General features: G+C 43.7%; 1 long non-coding RNA gene and 1 pseudogene across 1 annotated transcript; one reads left to right on the top strand and one right to left on the bottom strand.

Moving 5' to 3' along the window:
* LOC115103797 (alpha-1,6-mannosylglycoprotein 6-beta-N-acetylglucosaminyltransferase B-like) overlaps window positions 1-27,461 on the top strand; it is a 102,110-nt pseudogene that overhangs the window by 28,925 nt on the left and 45,724 nt on the right.
* LOC135563522 (uncharacterized) lies at window positions 12,161-16,710 on the bottom strand. The gene is made up of 2 exons (XR_010460342.1): window positions 16,577-16,710; window positions 12,161-14,503 (listed from the first exon to the last, which is right to left on the bottom strand). It is a non-coding gene; the product is annotated as an uncharacterized LOC135563522 (long non-coding RNA).

Here is a 27,461-nt window from a genome sequence, read left to right as displayed (position 1 = left end):
ACAAGCAATTTAGCTGTCAGCGGAGGAAGCGCAATTCTTTTTGTTATTCCCCCTCTATCTGTCTTTAGATTTGGTTTTGATAAACAGAAATTGTTCTATCGATCATTTTTTTGGTTAACACATCACTGGACAAAAGAATTGGGACATACAAGAGGTTGATATTACGAAGAAGAAGAAGACGACGCTCTCACGATGTCGGCACAAGAGAGCGCGAAGGGTCGTCAGTTATTAACATGGGTTCGTTTAAAGGTGTTGTTTCCCCCTTGACACGTTTTCTGTGGCTCTCGCTCTGCCTAAGTGGGGACACAGACAAGCGTGCCACTTAAAGATGGCAGACTTTCTGTTTGAAGAGTAAGTATAGATTTTTGTTGGCAGCCAAGTGCGACACGACGTCATGAAAAATGTTTTGTTTCGCCGACAAGTCACAAACATCCCAAGGCATTGTTTCCAACAGCTTTTTCTATTTCTTTTTCTTTCATCTCAGAAGAAAACCAAAGCCCAGTTATCGTAGAAGCTCGTCTGAAATGTTGGTTTCGCTCGTATCTCTCTGTTTTTCTGCTGACAAATTGCAGTCAGCGCTTTTGTCAGTAATCAAACGTGGCAGGGAAAACAACGAGGCAGACGGAGTACTTGCTAAATAATTCGCCTTTCAGACACAGATTTAACAGATTTGATTCTATTACATTGAGCACATCATCTGGTTTTGAAATCAGCTCAGTTCAACAATGTACACTGTATAGGATAACAGCCCACATAAAGAAAGCTTGAAGGTTCGCCAGATCCCCACGGCTCCTGTCTGCCAATGAGGTCGACGGATGGATTCTATTAGGATTGATAGATGAATGAGTGGAAGGGAGAGCCTATAGGGAGGAGAGGGAGAGATACTCTAGCATTGATTCAGCAACAGTGGGTGTGTGTGGGTTTTGATTGTGTTTACTGTGAACAAAGAAACCTCACATAATCCTATCTCCCTCACATAATCCTATCTCCCTCACATAATCCTATCTCCCTCACATAATCCATTGTATTGTTACAGCTATGAATGTGGAATCACAGCAGGGTCCAGTCTTCTACTAATATCCATTAGTCTGGTTGTGGTAGCTACTGTACACGTACACACACACACACACACACACACACACACACACACACACACATTGAATACAGCCCATGCCTGTGTGTTCTGCTGAGTCTGCATTCTCCTCTATGGGCCTATAACAAAATTGCATCATGGCTAATTTACAGACAATTAGATAGACCACAGCCCAGGTGTATTACAACAACAATTGTCAAAGACTCCAGCCGCCCAAGTCATAGACTGTCCTCTCTGCTACCGCACGTCAAGTTTGGAACCACTAGACTGCTAAATAGCTACCCAGTCTATCTGCATTTGACCCCTTTTTTGCACCAACTCTTTTGACCCATCACATACACTGCTGCTACTGCTTATTATCTGCCCTGTTGCTCAGTCAATGTACCTCTACCTATATGTACACATCTACCTCAATTACCTCGTACCCCTGCACATCGACTCCGTACTGTTACCCCGTGTGTATAGCCAAGTTATCATCACTTATCATCACTCATTGTGTATTTATTCCTCATGTTATTCTTTTTATATTCTTCTCTCTGCATCGTTGGGAAGTAAGTAAGCGTTTCCCTGTTAGCCTGTTAACCTCTTATTTTATTACCAGCACTACTGGAGAGGACTGCTATCCATCTTATACACCTTATTTACATATATACAATCCGCTTCAAATGTGTGGATTTCAGACATACCTGTTGCTGACAGGTGTTTAAAATCGAGCACGCAGCCATGCAATCTCCATAGACAAACATTGGCAGTAGAACGGCCTTACTGAAGAGCTCAGTGACTTTCGACGAAGCACCGTCATATGATGCCACCTTTCCAACAAGTCAGTTCGGTACATTTCTGCCCTGCTAGAGCTGGCCTGGTCAACTATAAGTGCTGTTATTGTGAAGTGGAAACGTCTCAGAGCAACAACCACTCAGCCGTGAAGTGGTAGGCCACACAAGCTCACAGAACGGGACCGCCGAGTGCTGACCGTCGAGTGCTGACCGTCGAGTGCTGAACAATTGTCTGTCTTCGGTTGCAACACTCACTACCGAGTTCCAAACTGCCTCTGGAAGCAATGTCAGCACAACAACTGTTCATCTGGAGCTTCATGAAATGGTTTCCATGGCCGATCAGCCGCACACAAGCGTAAAATCACCATTTGCAATGCCAAGCGTCTGGTGGAGTGGTGTGAAGCTCCAGCCATTGGACTCTGGAGCAGTGGAAATGCGTTCTCTGGAGTGATGAATCACGCTTCACCATCTGGCAGTCCGACAGACTAATCTGGGTTTGGCGGATGCCAGGAGAACGCTACCTGCCCCAATGGTTGTGCCAATTGTACATTTTGGTGGAGGAGGAATAATGATCTGGGGCTGTTTTTCATGGTTCGGACTAGACCCGGGGAAATCTTAACGCTACAGCATACAATGACATTCTAGACAACTCTGTACTTCCAACTTTGAGGCAACTGTTCGGGGAAGGCCCTTCCTGTTTCAGCACGACAATGACCCTGTGCACAAAGCGAGGTCCATACAGAAATAGTTTGCTGAGATTGGTGTGGAAGACAATGACTGGCCTGCACAGAGCCTTGACCTCAACCCCATCTAACACCTTTGGGATGAATTGGAACGCCGACTGCGAGCCAGGCAACACTGCATCATAACCCCTCTCTAAACAAAATCTCATATTAGACAGTTGAGACATAGTTGTGTCTCCATGGTAGCCCACATAAATACTGTATACATATTACATGGTTGTTGATGGATATATATTTTTTGTTTTCTAACTCAGTGTTTTGTAACTCATACTGCATGTGGTTCAATCTGTGAAAAGGAGGCGTTATACAGTTGAAGTCGGAAGTTTACATACACCTTAGCCAAATACATTGAAACTCAGTTTTTCACAAATCCTGACATTTAATCCTGGTAAAAATTCCCTGTTTTAGGTCAGTTAGGATCATCACTTTATTTTAAGAATATGAAATGTCGGAATAATAGTAGAGAGAATGATTTATTTCAGATTTTATTTATTTCATCTCATTCCCAGTGGGTCGGAAGTTTACATACACTCAATTAGTATTTGGTAGCATTGCCTTTCAATTGTTTCACTTGGGTCAAACGTTTCGGGTAGCCTTCCACAAGCTTACCACAATACGTTGGGTGAATTTTGGCCCATTCCTCCTGACAGAGCTGGTGTAACTGAGTCAGGTTTGTAGGCCTCCTTGCTCGCACACACATTCTCAGCTCTGCCCACAAATGTTCTATGGGGTTGAGGTCAGGGCTTTGTGATGGCCACTCCAATACCTTGACTTTGTTGTCCTTAAGCCATTTTGCCACAACTTTTGAAGTAATACTTTTGTACCTGTTTCCTCCAGCATCTTCACAGGGTCCTTTCCTGTTGTTCTGTGATTGATTTGCACTTTTCGCACCAAAGTACGTTCATCTCTAGGAGACAGAGCGGTATGACGGCTCTGTGGTCCCATGGTGTTTATACTTGCATACTATTGTTTGTACAGATGAACGTGGTACCTTCATGTGTTTGGAAATTGCTCCCATGGATGAACCAGACTTGTGGAGGTCTACAATTCTTTTTCTGAGGCCTTCGCTGTTTTTCCCCCCCCATGATGTCAAGCAAAGAGCCACTGAGTTTGAAGGTAGGCCTTGAAATAAATCCACAGGTACACCTCCAATTGACTCAAATGATGTCAATTAGCCTATCGGAAGCTTCTAACGCCATGACATAATTTTCTGGAATATTCCGAGCTGTTTAAATGCACAGTCAACCCACTGGAATTGTGATACAGTGAATTATAAGTTAAATAATCTGTCTGTAAACAATTGTTGGAAAAACGACTTGTGTCATGTACAAAGTAGACGTCCTAACCGACTTGCCAAAACTATAGTTTGTTAACAACAAATTTGTGGAGTGGTTGAAAAACGAGTTTTAATGACTCCAACCTAAGTGTATGTAAACTTCTGACTTCAACTGTAGGTCCCTTTGGGAAGCTGTTGGTCATGAAAAGAGAGGAAGTACAGAAGAGGGTGAGGCTCTCATTTTCTACCTCCTTTATTCACAATCAGATTGGAGGAAGGACCTCCCTCTTCTCATCCACTGGGTCTGTTCGTTCACTTTCCAGTCCTATATTAAGTAGAACATTATTCTGCCCCTGTTCTTCATGTTGCCTGTCTACCCTCTCTATTTCTACTTTAAATCTCCTGTATAAATCAGCAGTAGTTTAAGACGCGTTGCAGATGCTCGATATTCTCCTTAGATATTCCCTCAGATCATTTGGGAGACGTTTGATTTCCCTGGTAAAACCTTGTGAACTTACATCACTTATACAATCAACTCCTGACATTCAAGACCGATGTGAGCTTGCACTTATCTGGGTTGACAGTATTGGCTGAAGGCTTACTGTAACAAAGGCATTAGCTCAGTGGCTCCGGAGAGAGTTGTTAGACAGAGACTGTCCAATGAAGGAAGGCAGTCAGGTAAAAGAGAGAGAAAAGCCTAGTGAGCCGTAAGGGAGGACGCTAGAGAAGCTGGGAGAGTGGAGCGAGAAAGAGAGAGAAAAGCCTAGTGAGCCGTAAGGGAGGACGCTAGAGAAGCTGGGAGAGTGGAGCGAGAAAGAGAGAGAAAAGCCTAGTGAGCCGTAAGGGAGGACGCTAGAGAAGCTGGGAGAGTGGAGCGAGAAAGAGAGAAAAAGCCTAGTGAGCCGTAAGGGAGGACGCTAGAGAAGCTGGGAGAGTGGAGCGAGAAAGAGAGAGAAAAGCCTAGTGAGCCGTAAGGGAGGACGCTAGAGAAGCTGGGAGAGTGGAGCGAGAAAGAGAGAGAAAAGCCTAGTGAGCCGTAAGGGAGGACGCTAAGAGAAGCTGGGAGAGTGGAGCGAGAAAGAGAGAGAAAAGCCTAGTGAGCCGTAAGGGAGGACGCTAGAGAAGCTGGGAGAGTGGAGCGAGAGAGAGAGAAAGCCTGGTGAGCCGTAAGGGAGGACGCTAGAGAAGCTGGGAGAGTGGAGCGAGAGAGAGAGAAAGCCTAGTGAGCCGTAAGGGAGGACGCTAGAGAAGCTGGGAGAGTGGAGCGAGAAAGAGAGAAAGCCTAGTGAGCCGTAAGGGAGGACGCTAGAGAAGCTGGGAGAGTGGAGCGAGAAAGAGAGAAAGGAAAATTCTGAGAGATTCAGTGGGGGAGGGAGATAGACAAATCCGCTGTCACTCAGTCTAAGGCATTTCATGCCCTGTTAAACCTCTCTCTCTCTCTCCCTCACTCTCTCTCTTTCTCTCTTGGTCAGTGTGGTTTGGGGGTAAGCCCAATTATATGCACCTCTATCACCACCACCCGGTGGTCTACCATCTCCATGGAGAAAGATACAGGTCACCAGACTCACATTCTGCAATGGGGAGTGATGGCATCAGGTGCATTGAGGGTTAGATAATGCTGGTGTTCTGATGTTCTGATCCTCGTTTTGTCACATTAGTCTGACCAGACGTTGACAATTCCCACAACCCCATTCCTCTAACGATGACCAAGATGGCTGTGAAGTACTGTATATGTTTACGATCATTGATGCCTTTTAGCTCTGCCTCTGCCTATGGGGTCTAGGCTCTGGGCTGTGTGTGTCTGAGGGGGTGGTGGCGGTAGCTGACCCGGGGGCTGGATGAAGCCCTGTTAATCTGATACGTACACTTCCATTGCTCACACCCCTCTGTTGTCTCGATGTCCTCTCCTCTATCCCGCCATTCCCCTCTCCTCCCCTGGGCCCGTCTCAGTGTAATCCATTTAGCTGTGTCGTCTTTCACAGCGCGGGGTCCGGACGCAACCGAGCAGCCCGCAGACCATTAATCTCTCTCTCTCTTTCACACACACACACACACACACAACGCATACACTTGCACTATGTACGCACAGACACACACGCCATGATTGGAATTATGCTCCCCACTCTCTTTCTAGTTTATCTTTCTCAGTCTTGTTTTTCCTCTCCAGCGAGGTTGTCCTCCCATCGTCATACCCACGTCCCAGGTACACACTCATGCATGTGTCACACACTCCAAAAACACGTGTGCCCAAACACAAATGTCACAAATGGGTTAAATGCGTGCAGCGACGGACCCACACACTGCAACGTATGTTCACTACCATCCCTAATTCCTTCCCCTACCATCCCTAGCCCAGCCTCATCTCCCATCTCTGAGAACATGTCTGGGATAAAACATCTCCATTTCTTCCTAAGAAAACCTCAGTATTAGAAAACATGGTATCCAATTGTTAGTAGCTACTATCCAATTGTTAGTAGCTACTATCTTGTCGTTACAACTCCCGTACGGGCTCGTGAGAGACGAAGGTTGAAAGACATGCGTCCTCCGATACACAACCCAACCAAGCCGCACTGCTTCTTAACACAGCGCCATCCAACCTGGAAGCCAGCCGCACCAACGTGTCGGAGGAAACACCGTGCACCTGGCAACCTTGGCTCGCGTGCACTGCACCCAGCCCGCCACAGGAGTTGCTGGTGCGCAATGAGACAAGGCCAACCCCTCCCTAACCCGGCAAACGCTATGCCAATTGTGCGTCGCCCCACGGACCTCCCGGTTACAACAGAGCCTGGGCGCGAACCCAGAGTCTCTGGTGGCACAGCTGGCGCTGCAGTACAGCGCCCTTAACCACTGCGCCACCCGGGAGGCCCTCCATGTTAATATTTCAAGGCAGAGGACACATTTAGAGAAAAGGCAGGAGGAACAATCATACATCAGCCATAGGCTGTTTACCCCGTCTCTTTCTACAGTAAACAACTTCCTTTCTCACCATTTTAAGGACCATGGTCTTACTGTTAAGTATTTGGGGATTTAATGTAAATAAAGCTAGCCATTTTGTTCACTCAATGTGTCTTCGTTAATCTGGTGTCATCGCTCTTTCTTTTGCTCACTCGCTCCCTCCCTTTCTCTCAGTCTCTCTGATTTTCTTTAGCTGTTTCACTCTTCCGACTGCTTTCTCCATCCTCCATTCATTAACGTGTTCCCTACAGTGAGTTGAGAATCCTCAGACCCTGGTTCACCTCCTCTCTAATTCAACGCCTCACTGTGAACATTGCTGTCACATACAGTGCATTCGGAAAGTATTCAGACCCCTTGACTTTTTCCACATTTTGTTACGTTACAGCTTTATTTTGAAATGAATGAAAAACAAATGTTCTGCATCAATTTACACACAATACCCCATGAAAAAGTTTTTTAAAATGTTGGCAAAACAAATGTTATTCAGACCCTTTAAACTCAGTACTTTGTTGAAGCACCTCAGTGATTACAGCCACAGTCTTCTTGAGTGTGATGCTACAAGCTTGGCATGATGACAAGATCCTGTCAAAATGGGAGCACCACCATGCTTCACCGTAGGGATGGTGCAGGTTTCCTCCAGATGCGATGCTTGGCATTCAGGCCAAAGAGTTCAATATTGGTTTCATCAGTCCAAAGAATCTTGTTTCTCATGGTCTGAGAGTCCTTTAGGTGCCTTTTGGAAAACTCCAAGCAGGCTTTCATGTGTCTTTTCCTGAGGAGTGGTTTCCGTCTGGCCACTCTACCATATAGGCCTGATTGGTGGAGAGCTGCAGAGATGCTTGTCCTTCTGGAAGGTTCTCCCATCTCCACAGAGAAACTCTGGAGCTTTGTCAGAGTCACCATCGGGTTCTTGGTCACCACCCTTCTCCTCTGATTGCTCAGTTTGGCCGGGCGGCCAGCTCTAGGAAGAGTCTGGGTGGTTCCAAACTTCTTCCATTTAAGAATGATGGAGGCAACTGTCTTCTTGGGGACCTTCAATGCTGCAGATATTTTTTGGTACCCTTCCCCAGATCAGTGCCTCGACACAATCCTGTCTCGAAGCTCTATGGGCAATTCCTTCGACCTCATAGCTTGGTTTTTGCTCTGACATGCACTGTCGACTGGGGGACCTTATATAGACAGGTGTGTCCCTTTCCAAATCATGTCCAATCAATTCTATTCACCACAGGTGGACTCCAATCAAGTTGTAGAAACATCTCAAAAGTGATCAATGTCACACCTTGACCTTAGAGATCCTTTTAATTCTCTATTTGGTTAGGTCAGGGTGTGACTAGGGTGGGCAATCTATGTTTTCTATTTCTTTGTTGGCCGGGTATGGTTCCCAATCCGAGGCAGCTGTCTATCGTTGTCTCTGATTGGGGATCATACTTAGGCAGCCTTTTTCCACCTGTAGAGTGTGGGATCTTGTTTTTGGTACTGTGCTGTTTAGCTCTACTAGACGTTACGTTTTTGTTGTTTTTTCGGTGTTCATTTAATAAATTAAAATGTACGCCTACCACGCTGCACCTTGGTCCGATCCTTCCATCGACGAATGTAACAATCAATGGAAACAGGATGCACCAGAGCTCAATTTCGAGGCTCACAGCAAAGGGTCTGTATACTTATGTAAATAAGGTATTTCTGTTTCATTTTTTATAAATAACATTTTCAAAAACGTAAAAAGCTTTGTCATTATGGGGTATTGTGTGTAGATTAATGGGGGGGGGGGGATATTTGATCAATTTTTAGAATGAGGCTGAAACGTAACAAAATGTGGAAAAAGTGAATGGTTCTGAATACATTCCAAATGCACTGTATTTACTCCTCCCCTACACACTGAGTCAGAATACAAAATGGAGGAGTTATCTAACTTCAATAAATGCACACATTAAAAATCAGCTGTTATTGCCTCACTTGCAATGCTATTTCTAGTTTCTGCAACAGCTGTCTTTTGTGATGACAGGGAACTCATTTGCAGACTTTTTGGGAAAGCAGCTTACTGTAAAATTGATGATTACTTGTTTGTGACTGCGGTAGAAAATATCGTATTAAAAATACCCATTTGTGAGATGTGTTTTTTTTTCTTGGCATATTAAAGGTTTGCAAAACTGCGGCAACTTTGTTGCAGACTCTGAAATAACATCAGTCGTGTGTGTGTGTGTGTGTGTGTGTGTGTGTGTGTGTGTGTGTGTGTGTGTGTGTGTGTGTGTGTGTGTGTGTCTTCTGAACCTAGCTCGGAAATGAGGGAGAACTCTCAAGCGCAAAGCAACGTTCTGTCTGGTTAAAGTGTGTGAGTTAGCAGAAACAAAATGCCTCGATTATTTTCTTTCCCTCCTCTCTCCCGCCATCTCTCTCTCTGTGTGTGTGTGTGTGTCTCTTTCTTTCTCCCCCTCGTGTATCTCTCTCCCCCTCCTTCGGAACCTTGACGCTCAAATTAACAATTTCCCAGCATTTTACTGATTTTTATCAGCCAGCCACCTTTCACCAACGCTACAGCTGCCTTGACTTCTGACACACAAACACCTTCACTCACCCTCCTAGCCACAGATTTGGAGAAAGGTATGAAACCAGAGCCTCTGGATGCCATTGTTCAGAATTTCAGAGTGCCTCGCAGAGTCCACACACCATGGGGCTTAAATGGAAAGAGCAGGCACGCTATGACAGAGTGGAACTACTGCCGAGGAGGGCAGAGCTGGGGCAGCTTAATGGCTGGCTTCAGGCTCGTGATGTTATAGTGGTTGCCTGGCCGGCTGCAGTCACACTCGGGGAAGGTAAGCGGGCTTTGTGGTTTGTGATGTTTCATTTCTTTACTATCAAATGAGGAGAGACAAACGTATCACACAAGTCAGAGTTATTCTTAAACTAAATCTTTATTCACTTATTAATACGGGAGCAGGTCAATACAACACACACACATATAAAGTGAATCGATTGAGTGCTCTACGTTAATGATGGCTGGTCGACGAATCACCCTCAGATTATTTGTTGAGAGCCCCGAGGCAAAAGTAAAAAGGTATTTTATAGCCAAGATTACAACCCCTTTCAGGTTGATTTAAATTGGTCCTATCACTCAAAGTCAAAACCCCTCAATTTAACACACATCAACATTCACAGAACGTACATTTATATTAACATAACGGAGTTCATGCAACAATGGAGTTTCAATTAAAATCAGCTTTAGTTATCCATCACACTCCAATGGATCAGCATGGTGGAAATAACTATTTCCACCCCAGAAATAACTATTTCCACCCCAGAAACTAACATTAGCATATCTTGTTGGACAAATCCAGGTCGACTCCTGGTTTAAGTCAAATGTATTCCGTTCATGCCCAATGAACATGACCCAAGACAAGCATCATGACTCCACTACTTATAAGGCAACTCATATAGTCTCTATGTGCCATTAACACCATGCCTGCTATAGTTCCGGAATATTATCACTATCATCAAAAACATTATTTGGTCATGGAAATAAGTCAAATAGATCAGTTTCACTCTCCCCATTCACCAATCAATCCATCAGTTTTAAAAATCATTCAGTTTCCAAATCATAATCTAAACCCAATGAATTATCCAACCCAATTTTACAATGCCATTGCTCAGTGATTTAAATTGGTCCTATCACTTAATATCACAAACAACTACATTTAAAACACATCAACATTGGCAGAACGTACATTTATATTAACATACAGTATAATTATCCTATAATTCTACTATTAACTTTCCTATCACGAGTATAATACAGATCAGTTTTCCCCAAGATAAACCACTTTAGACAAGTCTAAATCAATGTTGGGCACAGTTGACCAACCCCCTTCAGGCACTGATTCTTCTGACGTCTTCTTCATTGTCTTCTTCAGATCGCTTTACAGTTCAAAGTGGATGATAATGTCCCAATTTCAATGTCTCACCTGAGCCGCCACAACCTTTACCGCCCGTTATGTCTTGTCCATTCGTCAACCAGTATGCCAGCAACACAAGGCAAGATTTGGAACATATTTCTCCCCATGCTGACTCCATGTGGACTCGGGTCAGAGTAAAGAGAAAAGACATGAGAGAAAAGCAGTTGATAATGCCGATTGGACGCTGTATACAGGCTGCTGGCTCAGGACTCAGGTCCCTCGGTAGAAGTGGTGTGGACAGGGTCGTATTGAACGCCATTTCTTCAGCCGGTTAGAGGGGATTTTGTGGTACACACACTGTTCGGGCCAATTATCTCTATTGAAACTATTTTTTCAAATTGGCTTATACTCCCCATCACATTGTCATCTTCATCACAGAGCCATAGGATCAGGAAGTTAGACCTATAACCCATCGGGAGAAATCCCAACAATACAGCAGACCTAATTTGGTGAGATTTGTATCAAAACAGAAGAGAACAACCACCACAACAATACAGTCCTTCACATATCACTCAAGGTGTGTAAACTTCAATCCAAAACCACAGAGGACTGTTACCTCCCCCATTTTGACGACTCCCAATATGAGTAATGTGTAAAAAAAAAAAACACTACTACTGGTTAAAAATAAAACTTCAAATAACAAAATCGAATTAGAATCACTAGCCTTAATAACTCCATAAAGAAAAATAATTGTACCCATATGGTCATAGTAAAATAGACTTAAGACAGTCTACCCTTAGTTAAAGGCAATGCCCTCTCCTTCTTCCCATTGGTTCAAATCACAAATATGTATAAGAACTATAAACTTCATCATAATTATCAATATTAAAAATGACCTTCAAATCAGTACAAATGACCTGTCACGTTCGTCATAAGGATGAGACCAAGGTGCAGCGTGGTAGGTGTACATCATTACTTTTAATGAATGAACACCCAACAAAACGAACAACCGAAACGTGACCCTATACAACTAGTTCAGACAGGCAACTAAACATAGACAAGATTCCACAACACAAATGAGGAAACTGGCTACCTAAATATGATCCCCAATCAGAGACAATGATAAACAGCTGTCTCTGATTGGGAACCGTATCAGGCCAACATAGAAATACAAAAACCTCTAGACATACAAAAACCCTAGACATACAAAAACTAGAGTACCCACCCTAGTCACACCCTGACCTAACCAAAATACATAGAAAAACAGAGATATCTAAGGTCAGGGCATGACAGACCTTAAATTCAGTGTCCAAATGGCTTTCCAATGAGGGTGGTCGAACCACACTGGATAGTCAGGACAGAGGTCAGAGGTCATACAAACCTATAAGGGCACAAGGTGAGACCCAGATGCAGACACAGGAGGCAGATGGTTAGAGTCCAATATGTTTATTAACAATCCAAAAGGGGTTGGCAAGAAGAGAATGGTCGTGGACAGGCAAAAGGTCAAAACCAGTTCAGAGTTCCAGAGGTACAGAATGGCAGGCCGGCTCGAGGTCAGGGCAGGCAGAATGGTCAGGCAGGCGGGAATGGAGTCCAGAAAAACAGGCAAAGGTCAAAACCCGGAGGACGAGTAAAAGAGAACAGAAAAGCAGGGATAAATACACTGTGATAAATAGGGATAAATACACCGGGGGGAAATCAGCGACACCTGGAAGGGGTTGAGAGAATCAGAAGGACAGGTGAAACAGATCAGGGCGTGACACCAACCCTTCAAAGAAGTGTTTCTTACTATGTTAAGACTAATTAATGAAAAACAGTCAAACATTTCATACATACATGCCATAGTCTCGGGAAACATTACAAGAGAGACAACGAAACCCTCATTTTCCCTGGGACAAAAACACAAAACATTTTGTTAGCATTCACTATACTGCACCGATTCAGCAACCGAAAAAGTTTTAACTACAAACAAAACCTGATAATAATGATAAGTCCCCTACTCCCTCAAAATCATGAATCGTTTGTTTTAACCTCTACCCCAACGTTTGTTTGTGCTCCCATATTATATGATATGACTGGTCTCTCTTTTCCATAACCATATCAAATGATCCTGGTATCGTTACTAGACCAATGTCCAACAACATACGTAATAGTTGTTTTGCCTTAGATTGTTCCTGTTTCTCCATCTAAATGTAACAAATAACAAACCCATAACCCCTTTCCAGTAATATAATAATTTCAACCTGTTGCATTAATTTAGTAAAAATATAAACCTGTTGTTTAACAAATCTAGAACCTTTGAAAAGTTGGTGCTCATCAGCATAATAGTCAAAACTAACTGTCGCCCACTCTTAGCTATGATGATCAATACTGTTCAGCCTGAACATTAATGATCTGCCTTCTGTCTGTACTGGGTCTGAAGTTCAAATGTATGCAGATGATACAGTGATATATGTGCAAAGAGCAAACAACAAGCTGCACAAGAACTCACTACTGTAATGGTCCAGGTTACAAAGTGGCTCAGTGACTGATGTTTGCAACTCAATGTGAAAAATAACGGTCTGCATATTCCTCGCCGCTGAGCCAGATGTCTGTGTCAGGGGAAAAGCTTCAGCTGGTATCCGAATTTAAGTACCTTGGCATCATACTTGATTCCAATCTCTCTTTTAAAAAGCAGGTGAAAAGGTAACTCAAATAACCAAATTCAACCTAGCTAATTTCTGATATATATGAAATTGTTTGACTACAGAGGTAGCAAAACTGTACTTCAAATCTATGATACTCCCCCATTTAACATACTGCTTGACTAGTTGGGCCCAAGCTTGGTGTACAACATTAAAACCCATCCAGTCTGTCTGCAAACAGGCCCTCAAAGTGCTTGATAGGAAGCCCAATAGCCATCATCACTGTTACATCCTCAGAAAGCATGAGCTCCTGCGTTGGAAAAATCTTCTGCAATACACTGACGCATGTCTTGTATTCAAGATCCTAAATGGCCTGTCTTCCCCTCCACTCAGCACTTTTGTTAAACAGAAAACCCAAATCTATGACAGCAGATCCACAAGGTATCTTATGGAAAAGCATCTTTAGTCAATCTGCTTTCTCTGTGAGAGATTTCCATGTCTGGAATACCCTGCCATCAGACACACACAACTGTACCACACCTTCAAAAAAATAACATGAAGACATAGATAGAGGCCAATCACACTTGTGAAAATAATCCCTAGCTGTGTATTGCCCATTTCCATGTTGTCTGTAGCTGGTGAGGCAAGGAAACACTTTGTTGATTTTATGTATTTTGTTTTGTTGCTTTTTGAGTGCTACAATGCCTTGTAAAAGTATTCAGCCCCCTTGGCGTTTTTCCTATTTTGTTGCATTACAACCTGTAATTGAAATGGATTTTTATTTGGATTTCATGTAATGGACATACACAAAATAGTGCAAATTGATGAAGTGAAATGAAAAAAAATGACTTATTTCAAAAAATTCTAAAAATAAATAAAAGAAGTGGTGCGTGCATACGTTTTCACCCCCTTTGATATGACGCCCCTAAAATGATCTGGTGAAACCAATTACCTTCAGAAGTCACATAATTAGTTAAATAAAGTCCACCTGTGTGCAATCTAAGTGTCACATGATCTGTCACATGATCTCAGTATATACACACCTGTTCTGAATGGCCCCAGAGTCTGCAACACCATTAAGCAAGGGGCACCACCAAGCAAGCGGCACCATGAAGACCAAGGAGCTCTCCAAACAGGCCAGGGACAAAGCTGTGGAGAAGTACAGATCAGGGTTGGGTTATAAAAAAATAACAAAAACTTTGAACATCCCACTGAGCACCATTAAATCCATTATTAAAGAATGGAAAGGAAAGAGAGAGGGCCGCCCACCAAAACTCACAGACCAGGCAAGGAGGGCATTAATCAGAGAGGCAACAAAGAGACCAAAGATAACCCTGAAGGAGCTGCAAAGCTCCATAACGGAGATTGGAGTGTCTGTCCTTAGGACCACTTTAAGCCGTACACTCCACAGAGCTGGGCTTTACGGAAGAGTGTCCAGAAAAAGCCATTGCTTAAAGAAAAAAACATTTGGTGTTTGCCAAAAGGCATGTGGGAGACTCCCCAAACATATGAAAGAAGGTACTCTGGTCAGATGAGACAAATATTGAGCTCTTTGGCCATCAAGAAAAACGTTATGTCTGGGTCAAACCCAACACCTCTCATCACCCCGAGACTACATCCCCATAGTGAAGCATGGTAGTGGCAGCATCGTGCTGTGGGGGTGTTTTTCATCAGCAGGGACTGGGAAACTGGTCAGAAGAAGAATGATGGATGGCGCTAAATAGAGGGAAATTATTGAGGGAAACCTGTTTCAGTCTTCCAGAGATTTGAGACTGGGACGGAGGTTCACCTTCCAGCAGGACAATGACCCTAAGCACACTGCTAAAGCAACACTCGAGTGGTTTAATGGAAAACATTTAAATGTCTTGGAATGGCCTAGTCAAAGTCCAGACCTCAATCCAATTGAGAATCTGTGGTATGACTTAAAGATTGCTGTACACCAGCAGAACCCGTACAACTTGAAGGAGCTGGAGCAGTTTTGTCTTGAAGAATGGGCAAAAATCCAAGTGGCTAGATGTGCCAATCTTATAGAGACATACTCCAAGAGACTTGCAGCTGTAATTGCTGCAAAAGGTGCCTCTACAGAGTATTGATTTGGGGGGGGAATAGTTATGCACACTCAAGTTTTCAGTTTTCTTGTCTTATTTCTTGTTTGTTTTACAAGTATTTTGCATTTTCAAAGTGGTAGGCATGTTGTGTAAATCAAATTATACAACCCCCCCAAAAAATCCATTTTAATTCCAGGCAACAAAGTAGGAAGAATACCAAGGGGGTGAATACTTTCGCAAGCCACTGTACGTGTTGTTTATTCTATGTTGCGCTGCGTGTGTTCACTGCTCCTTGATTGTCTGTATTGTTATTGTAATTGTTTTTAATAACCTGCCCAGGTACTGTGGTTGAAAATGAGTCGGCTGGCTAAAACCGACACTTTTACTGAAACGTTGATTAATGTGCTCTGTCCTTGTAAAAAATAAAAATGAACTCAAACTCAAACTGATATCCACTGACCGGACATTGTTCCACGTAATGGAAACAGATTATAATGTTAGAATACATTAACTTCCTACTCAAATTCATTGGTGTTACCGATCTATAAAACCCAGCAACATTAATCAGAAATGATCACAGAATATTTTCGATTCAACTATTCAGACCTCTACTGCAAATGTCTCACAGAATCCCTTACAGCCCGATATAGCCCAGTGAGCACGACTCACTTTCCCCAGCTCTTGTATTTTTACCAGTAGGAATAAATGTATTAACCCATTCTCAACAACATTCAGCATTTACCTCTATCGTAAGGTTAAAAACAAACTTAACAACGGTCTCTTCTCTTTCGGCTTCACACTTATGAAATGTACAAGACTTTAAATGTAACGTGTAATGCGCCAACTGTATAAAATACATCAGTCCATAAGAAGAAAAAAACAAAAATGTCGGTGGGCACAATAGTACAGCCATTTACCACCCACAACTTCTATTATAGCCTAGTTTTATCATGCAATACTTAATACCCATGTTTAGTTATCCATCGCTATTACCTATCCGCTATTATTAGAATTCATTCGGTTTAGGTAACTGTCTCTTCTTTGATCCATTCTCAATATGTTATTCCAGCTGACCATTTAGGCAACAGACAACGTATTACATCGAAATCGCCTCGCTATTTATGTTGAATACATTAGCCTTTCAATTTGAACTAAGCAATCTGTTAAAACCTACCAAACAAACACTAGCGGCCGTATCCGTCCAGGCATAACATACCAATAGTTGAATTACAATCAGAAACCCAGATTTGAGTCAATACCATACACACAATGCTGTTGAAATGACGAAGTAACCCCACAAATAACCCAATTACAGTTGTCTGTAGTCATAACCTCTGGCACATAATAACCACACAATTCCCAGAAAATAGCCTCAATAAAAGGTCCAAGTGTTTCTCCGCAGAGATTCTCACATGCGCAAAAGGAATAGATTAGCAATCATCGAGTTAAATCGACATTCATTGACTTGGAAACAGATCTTGCGCTTTTTAATAAAAGCAGATTAGGTGACTTTACAGCATCAGTTTCTGAGACAAGACTTCAAAACATATTCCCAGTGGAACCAAAAAAAAGAAACGTTTGTTTCCCGGACAATGACTGGCCCGTCATGGGATTCTCAACCGTTCTCTAACCTCCCAGAAACCACGGCAAAAATCAAGCCTCCCAGGAACTATAGACCTTCTGCTGCTTTCTAGAATATCATCCCGCTCTCAATTACCACTCCGTCATATTCTATGATGGGCAGTGAAGGAACGGAACCCAAAGACAACATTATATCAACACTTATGAACAAATTTTCAATCATCTTATTATGCAAATGTCTGTATCTTATTTACACACTCACGCAACTCGCATATCACATATCACAATTGTCACGCCCTGGTCTAAGTATTTTGTGTTTTTCTTCATGTATTGGGTCAGGCCAGGGGGTGGCATGGAGTTTTTGTTTTGTGGTGTGTTTTGTCTTGGGGTTTTGGTGTGTATGTATTTGGGATTGTAGCTAGTGGGGTTATCTAGCCAGGTCTATGGCTGTCTGGAGTGGTTCTCAATCAGAGGCAGGTGCTTATCGTTGTCTCTGATTGGGAACCATATTTAGGCAGCCATATTCTTTGAGTTTGTGGTGGGTGATTGTCCTTAGTGTCTTTGTTCCTGTCGCTGGGTTAGTTGACACAAGTGTAGGCTGTTTTGGTTTTCCTCGTTTATTGTTTTGTAGTGTATTGTTTTGATTCGTGTTACGTTTGTTTTGATTAAACATGGATCGCAATCTACACGCTGCGTTTTGGTCCGACTCTCCTTCACCACACCATGAAAACCGTTACAACAATACTATTCCCAAACATACCTAATCAATTAGTTTTTCAACAATATATTTTTTTTTTACCTGCAGGAATATTTTGTCATTTCTATGTCATGGTTAGTTCCTAGGATAATGTAACTCATACATGTATATCTTTCAATACTTCTAAATTGGGGTACAGGTTTAAAACAATTACAGGTGCAACTTACTATCTTATACTATATCATAAATGGTCTAGTTCACACAGATTCTAGTTTTCATCTAGTTCACACAAATTCTAGATGTTTAACGCTAAATGACCAAACCCAGGGCATACCTGGCAAGCACATTTCAAATAATTGGAATTCACCACTTCTGAGGGTCACTTAGTCACACACACACTTTTCAGAATGAGGTCCTTCTTCCAATTGGGTTTCATCAGGTACCATGCTTCAAACAGAATCCACAGTCACCTTGTCCCCTCACCCCTACAGACCGCACCAATCCCCACTGTGATCAATTCAGTTTCAGGACGGCTCTAGGTCGCTCGAAACCGACCAATGATAGGTGTCTTCGAGTCGACTAACTCTCAGGTCATCCTCCACTGACTAGGCCCTGTTAACGCCTCCAAGGTGCACCCCTCACACAGGAATACACACTCAGAGTCTACGTAACAGAGGCTTTTCTTAAAAACTCGACTTTGCGTGTTTCGCTCACCTCTTTCTTTAAAAAAAACTAAGTTTGAGATGTGGTATCCACTAGGCTCGCTGCCTCTCAGATCATGTGTTGGTCCATCTGCTCTGTTCCCGAAGTGTGTTCTCCCTGAGATCCCAAGTTTGAGGGATCCCTCGTGCACGATTTACCCAGGTCGTCAGGAACGGTCACTAAGTGAAGATTCACATCCCCGTCGCCAAATGTTGTGGTTAATTTCTTTACTATCAAATGAGGAGAGACAAAATTATCACACAGGTCTGAGTTATACTTAAACTAAATCTTTATTCACTTATTAATAAGGGAGCAGGTCAATACAACACACACATATAAAGTGAATCGATTGAGTCTCTACGTTAATGATGGCTGGTTGACCAATCACCCTCAGGGACAATGGTATTTTATAGCCAAGATACACCCCCTTCAGGCTACATGACAAACAAGAGATGCATGGAATGGGTCACAAGGTTAAGATTAGTATGAAAGATACTTATAATTCACAGCAGACAGTATCTCATTGTGTAGAGACCAGGGTCTGGCCCTGGAGTCATCTCTCCATGGTAACTTAAAGAACAGAAACATTAACTCATGCTCTGGAATGCTGTATCACCCAAAGACAACGTAAATCTTCTAGAGGCCCATCCTCAGTAGAACACACACAGATGAGCGTTCTAACAACCCCTTATTCTGTTGAATAAAACAACCATTTGATGCAATAACCGCATTAGAGCATAATCTTGTAATTTCTCCCCCATAGGTTTCAGGGGCTAGTTGTTGGCTCTGGGATCGATTGATATATATTGTTATTTATTTGTCTTTCTTCCTTTCACTCTCTCTCTCATAATCCTTCCTCTCTTCGGGTTCAGAATCTATACTGAACAAAAATATAAACGCAACATGCAACAATTTCAATCATTTTACTGAGTTACTGTTCATATAGGGAAATCAGTCAATTGAAATAAATAAATTAGACCCTAATCTATTGATTTCACATGACTGGTCAGGAGCGCAGCCATGGGTGGGCCTGGGAGGACATAGGCCCACCCACTGGGGAGCCAGGGCCAGCCAATCAGAATGAGTTTTTCCCCGCAAAAGGACTTTATTACGGACTTTATTACTCCTCAGTTTCATCAGCTGTCCGTGTGGCTCATCTCAGAACATCCCGCAGGTGAAGAAGCCATATATAGAAGTCCTGGGCTGGCGTTGTTACACGTGGTCTGAGGTTGTGAGGCTGGTTGGACGTACTGACAAATTCTCTAAAACGACGTTCACTAAGTGAGGCGGCTCATGGTAGAGCATGAAATCAAATGAAATCAAATTGTATTTGTCACATGTGCCGAATACAACAGATGTAGACCGTGAACACAATAAAATAACAATAGCGAGGCTATATACAGGGTGTACCGGTACTGAGTCAATGTGCAGGGGTATAGGTTAGTCGAGGTAAAAACAAAGGGGAGGGGGCAGGGGTCAATACAAATAGTCCGGGTGGACATTTGATTAATTGTTCAGAAGTCTTATGGCTTGGGGGTAGAAGCTGTTAAGGAGCCTTTTAGACCTAGACTTTGCACTCCGGTACTAATTGCCGTGCAGTAGTAGAGAAAACAGTATATGACTTGGGTGATTGGAGTCCATGACAATGAACATTAAATTCTCTGGTAAAAGCTTTGGTGGGCATTCCTGCAATCAGCATGCCAATTTCACGCTCCCTCAAAACTTGACACATCTGTGAGATTGTGTTGTATGACCAAACTACACATTTTAGAGGGGCCTTTTATTGTCCCCAGCACAAGGTGCTAACAGGGATTACTAACAGGGAGGTTATTGGTCATAGCAAGATCTTGTATTTTCTCTTTCCCTCTCTCTCGGTCTTTCTCTCTCTCTTTGTCTGTGTCTCTCTCTCACTCTGTCTCTCGCTTTGTCTTTGTATCTCTGTCTTTCTCTCGCTCATCTCTCTGTCCCAGACCGGGCAGCCAGGGCCTGGTGGTGAACGTGTTCCAGGCGCCTACAGACATGGCGAGCGCTGCAGAAACCAGGGAGATCAGTAGTAGTGCCGTTCATCAAACGCCTGCTTCTCACAGAGCTGTATTTCTCATCTGACGGAAAAGAGAGGGGGCCGGAGGGTGGAGAGAGAGAGAGAGAGTGAGAGGGGGCCGGAGGGAGGAGAGAGAGAGAGTGCACACGAGAGAGAGGAGAAGGAGAGCGAAAAAGCCACGCAGTCTCTGAACCTAGACGAGAGAGGGGGGGGTCGAAAGAGAAAGGGAGGGAAACGAAGGATGGAAAAGAGAGAGAGGTATATAGCGAGAAGGATATAAGGGGTGAGCTGGTGAGAGAGAAATTCGATAAGATAGACCAAGAAAGGATGAGATTTCAGTCCTGCCAAATCAATGATGAGTTATGTGTAAAGTGCTTCTGTGGAGCCCTGTGGTGTTGTGCTAGAGCTACAGCCATAGCTAAAGGGAACAGAGATCCCTTCTAAAGGCCAGTTACATCAAACCCCACTCATTTAAAAGCTCAGACAGTGCAACTGCTGCTACAGCTGGCTCTAGACACTAATTGGGTACAGAGAAGTAAAGGCTGCCCTGCTGTCAAAATCACATAAGTTGCCCCATAGATACTGATCTGAGATCAGTTAGGAGTTTCTTCCAAATGTCCAAAGTTAGGATTAGGAAGTGTAGCTGATTGTGAATGTGAACTTCTTAAGGATCGGGGTCCCGCTAGCGAGACAACTTCAGGTGAAACTGGAGGGCACGCAATTAAAATAAATTCTAATAAATATTATATATAATTGTCTTATATTGGCTGAAAGCTTAAATTCTTGTTAATCTAACTGCACTGTCCGATTTACAGTAGCTATTACAGCAAAAACATGCCATGTGATTGTTTGAGGACGGCGCCCCACATCAAAATATTTTTCCACCGGCACGTTTCATACATTCACATATAAAGATGAAATATTCACTTACTTTTTGAAAATCTTCCTCTGATTTGTCATCCAAAGGGTCCCAGCTATAACATGTAGTGTCGTTTTGTTAGATAAAATCCTTCTTTATATCCCAAAAAGTCTGTTTAGTTGGCACCATCGATTTGAGTAATCCACTCATTCAACTTGCAGAGAAAGGAATCCAAAAATCTACCCCTAAACTTTGTTTCAACAACTCAAAATACATATCTATTTTCTCCTCAGATAACCTAAAATGTAATCAAACTACAATATTTATTTTGGTAATAAGTTTGTTCAAAAGGAAACTGATTTTAGCAGGTGCAAAGTATCTTCATGGCGAGCGCAAACACGGATTTCCAAGACTGTGTCCTACTAAAACTGTTATTTCTTATTTTTTGTTACAAGCCTGAAACCTTGACACCACGTGGAAGCCATAGGATTTTACAATATGGCCTTTCTCTTGCATTTCTAAGAGGATGGTCTCTCTCTCTCTCAAAAAAATAAATTCCGGTTCTTTTTTCTTTGGATTTTCTCCTACCATATCTATTGTGTTATATTCTCCTACATTTAAAAAAAAAATTCTACAAACTCCAACGTGTATTCTTTCCAATGGTACCAATTCTATGCATATCCTGGCTTCAGGGCCTGAGCTACAGGCAGGTTACTTTGGGCACGTCATTCAGGCGGAAATGGAGAAAAAAGGGGCCTAGCCCTAAGAAGTGAAACGATCACATACCTCAATGTGAGCTATCATGATAGCCTCATAACCATCCATTCAGACGACTGCCCTGTGGCAGATAATAACTGAATAATTGGCACTTAATTTGACATACCATTACCGTCGGAATACCGCGTCCGGAATGTTGCCTTCCTTCCCGTCGCTCCTGGAGGGTCGTCCTGTCTTTTCTGCGCGCTGCCATGAAAATTGAAATCTTGTCATCTCATTTTCATTTTCCTTCTGAAAACTAATGATGGATACTGACGATGTTCCATATTTTCCTTTGGCTTGGAGAGAAAAGGTCCTTCAAAATCAGGTCAAACTAGGGCTAGAGTTTTCTATATCCTCACTAGGGGCAAATTGGCCCATTTTGGTGCAGCCAGGCTTGAAATGAAGTTGAGTGGGACGAGGGGTTGATTTTACTAAGAGGAAATACATCGCCCTCTCTTTCTTTCCCATTATTTCTCTCTCTTTTCTGAACTCTTGTGTCCACAGTATGTGTCTCTGTCTTTTCTTTCACTCCCTTTATTTATGTATCTCTCTCAATCTTCCTCTCTCTCTTGTTTGTGCAGCTAACTGAGGAGGCTGTAATTGAATCATGTGCGATAGAGATGCAGAACATAATGGCAGTTTGTGCTTTTGTATTAGATTGGTGCGGTAACGACTCTCTCCTCTTTCCACTCTTCAGATAACCTAAAAGGGGAAATTGGCATGTTTACCACATTGGATGTATCTGTCCGTGTCAGTGTACAGAATGTGCTGTGTGAAATATCTAATGACCCGGAGTTTTTCCTGCTCATGCTTGTGTTCAGGAATAACTCCCATCCCCCTAGTAATAGAACACAACGTGTTTTGTATGTTGTGCCTGTTCGTCACCGCCACCCCTTTACTTGCTGGCTAAAGTGCATAGCCTTTCCACACATGTTTGATCCTCACCCTCGGCCTGTTCACCAGTTGTGTGTCTACATGGGATTCTAGAGGGCTTGCCTCAGTCCCCCCGGTCAGTATAATTCCACTCTCCAACCAGTATATAATCCCTCTCTCTCTCTCTCCATCACCAATCAATACATAGTAATTATTACTCTTGTTTGTACCGTGCCCTGTCAGCAGCCAAGCTCTGTGTGTGTATGTGTGTGTGTGTGTGTGTGTGTGTAACTGCACGTGCATATATTTACAAATGTTTGTGTGTGTGTATACACCTGTGTGTGTGTGTGTGTGTGTGTGTGTGTGTGTGTGTGTGTGTGTGTGTGTGTGTGTACACCAATGTGTGGGTGTTCTCTCCCCTTTCACAACCAATGGAGAAATTATTCGTCATAATTTAATGTGAATTTTAGTGAAACAACTGAATTTGCTGACGTGTAAAACAGTGCTTAGCCAAAGTGGAGATAAAGCAGAAGCAGGAGCATTATAGATGGATGCATAATGCAGGAAGAAAGCTGAGCTCAGTCAGAACAGTCTCCTTCTCTATCGGCCTCAGTGTGTCAGGTCTCTCATTAGTAAGCTGTCGGAGGAGAGAGAGAAAAGGTCTGTATGTGGAGGAGGAGTGTTGGAGGGGTGAGAGAGAGTGTGAATGAGAGAGGGAGAATCACATGCCCAGAGGACCGACCGGAACCCCAGCAGGCGTGAAAGGTGTCTCTCTAACTTGTTTTTCCTTTCCGTCTCACCCTCGCTCTACCTCCACCTCACTTGCCGTCATCATGAATCCAAGTGAGCTCATTTACATCACTCTTTCTCTCTTTCCCAATGACGTGGGCGTCGATTAAGGAGGCCCTCCGCACCGCTCTGATTCAAAGGGGTTAAATGCAGAGGACACATTTCAGTTGAACGCATTTCAGTTGTCCAACTGACTAGGTATCCCCCTTTCCCTTTTCCCTTCCCTGTCTCTCTGTATTGCGGTCTCCACCATTCTCTCTCTCTCTCCTCCCTCTATCTCTCGCCCTCTCTGTTACTCTAGGAACCAGTCAGACAGTTTACCCCTTCACTCCCTCTGACAGAGGAGGTGGAGAAGGTTTCCCCTCCTCCCTCTCCTCTCTCGGATTCATCTAGCGCTCCTCCCTTCCTCCTCTGGCTGGAGTTAATGGCTTTAGCATCTCCCTTATCTCAGACACACTGCCATGGCTCAGAGCTGGGATTTACTGGATGTTTGGAGCTGTGTCACACACACACACACACACACACACACACACACACACACACTTGAGAGCAGTGAGATACACATATGCAGCCGCACACACACACAAAAACATAAACATACACGCATGCACGGCTGCACACACACACACACATAAACATACACGCATGCACGGCTGCACACACACACACACATAAACATACACGCATGCACGGCTGCACATGCACACACACATAGACATACACGCATGCATGGCTGCACACACACACACACACACGGCATAAACTAGCACTAATTAGCAGCGTGTCATTTCACTGATTTGTTCCACAACATCCAGTTGCATCACACCCTCCATCAGGGGAGGGAAGACAGCAGAGCAGCAATCAGACACTCAAACCATCCATGTAATCATCTAATCATCTGCTCCAGCATCCGCCTGCTTGTCCCTACAGGGCCTGCATGTGTGTGTGTGTGTGTGTGTGTGTGTGTGTGTGTGTGTGTGTGTGTGTGTGTGTGTGTGTGTGTGTGTGTGTGTGTGTGTGTGTGTGTGTGTGTGTGTGAGAGAGAGAGAGAGAGCGAGAGAGAGAGAACATGCGATACACCTACGCAAGTGCGCACACATACACACACGTCTGGCTGTCTATACATTGAAGCCCTATATATATACCACAGTGCTGTCACAGTCAGACTTTCGTGGCTACTCCCCCTTCCTTCCTCCCTCCCTCCCTCCCTCCCCCTCCCTCACTCCCTCCCCCTCCCTCCCCCCAATCTGCGTGACCCTGTCCTCTAGTCAGCCGAGGGGACGATATGACAGCCTGCTGACAGGCCTGATGCGAGTGCCCCTGGCCCCTGGCCCCTGTTGCTGCTCACACATGCACAGACACAGACATGGTCGCTCACACAAACAGTCACACACACATACATACACACACTCTCTCTCTCTCTCTCACACACACACACACACACACACGGCTCAACTCATCACCCTGAACTGCTGCCACTGTGGTAGGAGACCCTTCACCCTGCACAGACGCTTAGCCAGCTGACAACCCCACACACACACAGCTGGACACACAAACACACACACACACACCCATATCCCTTTCTTCTTTGAGTACAGAGGAAGAGGAGAATAGGCCGTTTTGAGAGAGACAGAAAGAGAGAGCGAGAGAGAGCAACCCCCATCTTAATTCACATAATGTAGATGTTATCCAAGGTTTTACATGTACTGAGAGATGGTTGGCCTCTGTAGACATGGGGGACCTTGGATTCTCACAGAATAATGATCAGCATCAGAGCACTTCTCCATATTACCCCTATCTGTATCCACCAAAGCCGAACTCACTCCCGTCGTCACATAGGCCTGCTATGTGGTCACAGTGTGCGTTCATAGGGGCTTGCTGATTGGACGCCAGCCCAGAGACAAGGAGGACGCTGGGCGATTGGGCGCCACTGTGCCCCTGAGTGTCATTGGACATTTGTGTCCTGGCCCTCTGCCATTTCATTTTAAACGAGTGTGTTTATGTCCTTCCCTTGTCGTAACGCAAACCCCATGCCCACCGACATGTCCGCTCTACACAAACAACCCTGGCAATGCCAGTCGCTCACTGTGCCATCCTGGAATCATAATGGGTCACACATAGCTACGCTTCATCTCTTCTCCAGGCCTGGTCTAGCCACGATACTTTCCCCACATCACAAGATGCGTTTTCTCTTGCCAAACATCGAGGGAAGTATCTCCTAGCATGGCTTATCCAACCTTGGACAGAGGTAATCTCTATGTCCCCACATGCGTCCTCCATTGCCTGGAGAAGCGGCATGCGGGCATAGGGTTGGCGATCATACACTTTCCAGCGCCAGGCTGAGAAGAATTCCTCTATGGGATTTAGAAAAGGTGAATATGGGGGTAGGTACAAAACAACAAATGGTGGATTGTTGGCAAACCAGTTTTGGAACAGAACATCCTGGTGAAAACTAACATGGTCCCATAAAACCACAACTCTAGCAGGCTCCTGATCTGGATCAGGGACAAGCATTGTGTAAATTGCATCCAGAAATGTGAGCATATGGCCGGTGTTGTACGGACCCAGTGTGGCATTGTGATGGAGGACCCCGTTTTGAGTGATGGCAGCACACATAGTTATATTAACCCCACGCTGTCCAGGGACATCGGTAATGGCCCTCTGTCCTATTACATTCCTTCCGCGGCGCCTGGTTTTGGTGAGGTTGAAGCCAACCTCATCCACATAAATAAATGCATGGCGAATTACATGGGCATCCAACTCCAATACTCTCTGTAACAGACAAAAGGATATACAGATGAGTAAATATGGTACTGAAGTACTGGAAGTAGTGTTGCATACATACCTCTACAAAGTCATGTCGCATATTCTTGACTCTGTCAGAGTTTCTCTCAAATTGCACCTTGTAAAGTTGTTTCATCGTCACTCGGTGCCGTTGGAGGATGCGTTGTATGGTCGACAGGCTTACAGCATTGATGTTGTTAAATGCTCTCTTATCTCTCAAATCCAAATCCTGCAGTGTGACTGTTTGAGGTTGTGGACAGGTGTCTTTTATACTGATAACAAGTTCAAACAGGTGCCATTAATACAGGTAACGAGTGGAGGACAGAGGAGCCTCTTAAAGAAGAAGTTACAGGTCTGTGAGAGCCAGAAATCTTGCTTGTTTGTAGGTGACCAAATACTTATTTTCCACCATAATTTGCAAATAAATTCATTTAAAATCCTACAGTGTGATTTTCTGGATTTTTTTTCTCATTTTGTCTGTCATAGTTGAAGTGTAGCTATGATGAAAATTACAGGCCTCTCTCATCTTTTTAAGTGAGAGAACTTGCACAATTGGTGGCTGACTAAATACTTTTTTCCCCGACTGTATATCGGAGACAGATAGCCATCTTAGGGCTAACAAATGCTTGATTGAAGTCCCGCGGAGCGTAATGAGAAAGGGTCACAGCTCTGTAGCCGACAGGAGCCATTTCTCAACGCGTTGTGGATGTGTCATATTATGATATTCATATTATTATATATGATATTCATCATTAACAGTTGGTTCAGGTTTGACTGATAATGCAGAAGACAGGAAATGGAATCCGAGTGTTATGCAGGATTGATTTGATTCATAAATCATCTAGTTTGATTGAGTCCTGCTGCCCTCACACGCTGTCTGCTCTCCAAGTGTGTCTCCCAAATGGCACCCTATTCCCTTTTTAGTGCACTACTTTTGACACAGGCCCATAGGGCTCTGGTCAAAAATAGTGCAC

The sequence above is a fragment of the Oncorhynchus nerka genome, linkage group LG21 (assembly GCF_034236695.1).
Source record: "Oncorhynchus nerka isolate Pitt River linkage group LG21, Oner_Uvic_2.0, whole genome shotgun sequence".
Classification (NCBI taxonomy): domain Eukaryota; kingdom Metazoa; phylum Chordata; class Actinopteri; order Salmoniformes; family Salmonidae; genus Oncorhynchus; species Oncorhynchus nerka.
The sequence above is the reverse complement of the archived record's forward strand: the minus strand, read 5'-3'. Positions and strand labels throughout refer to the sequence as shown.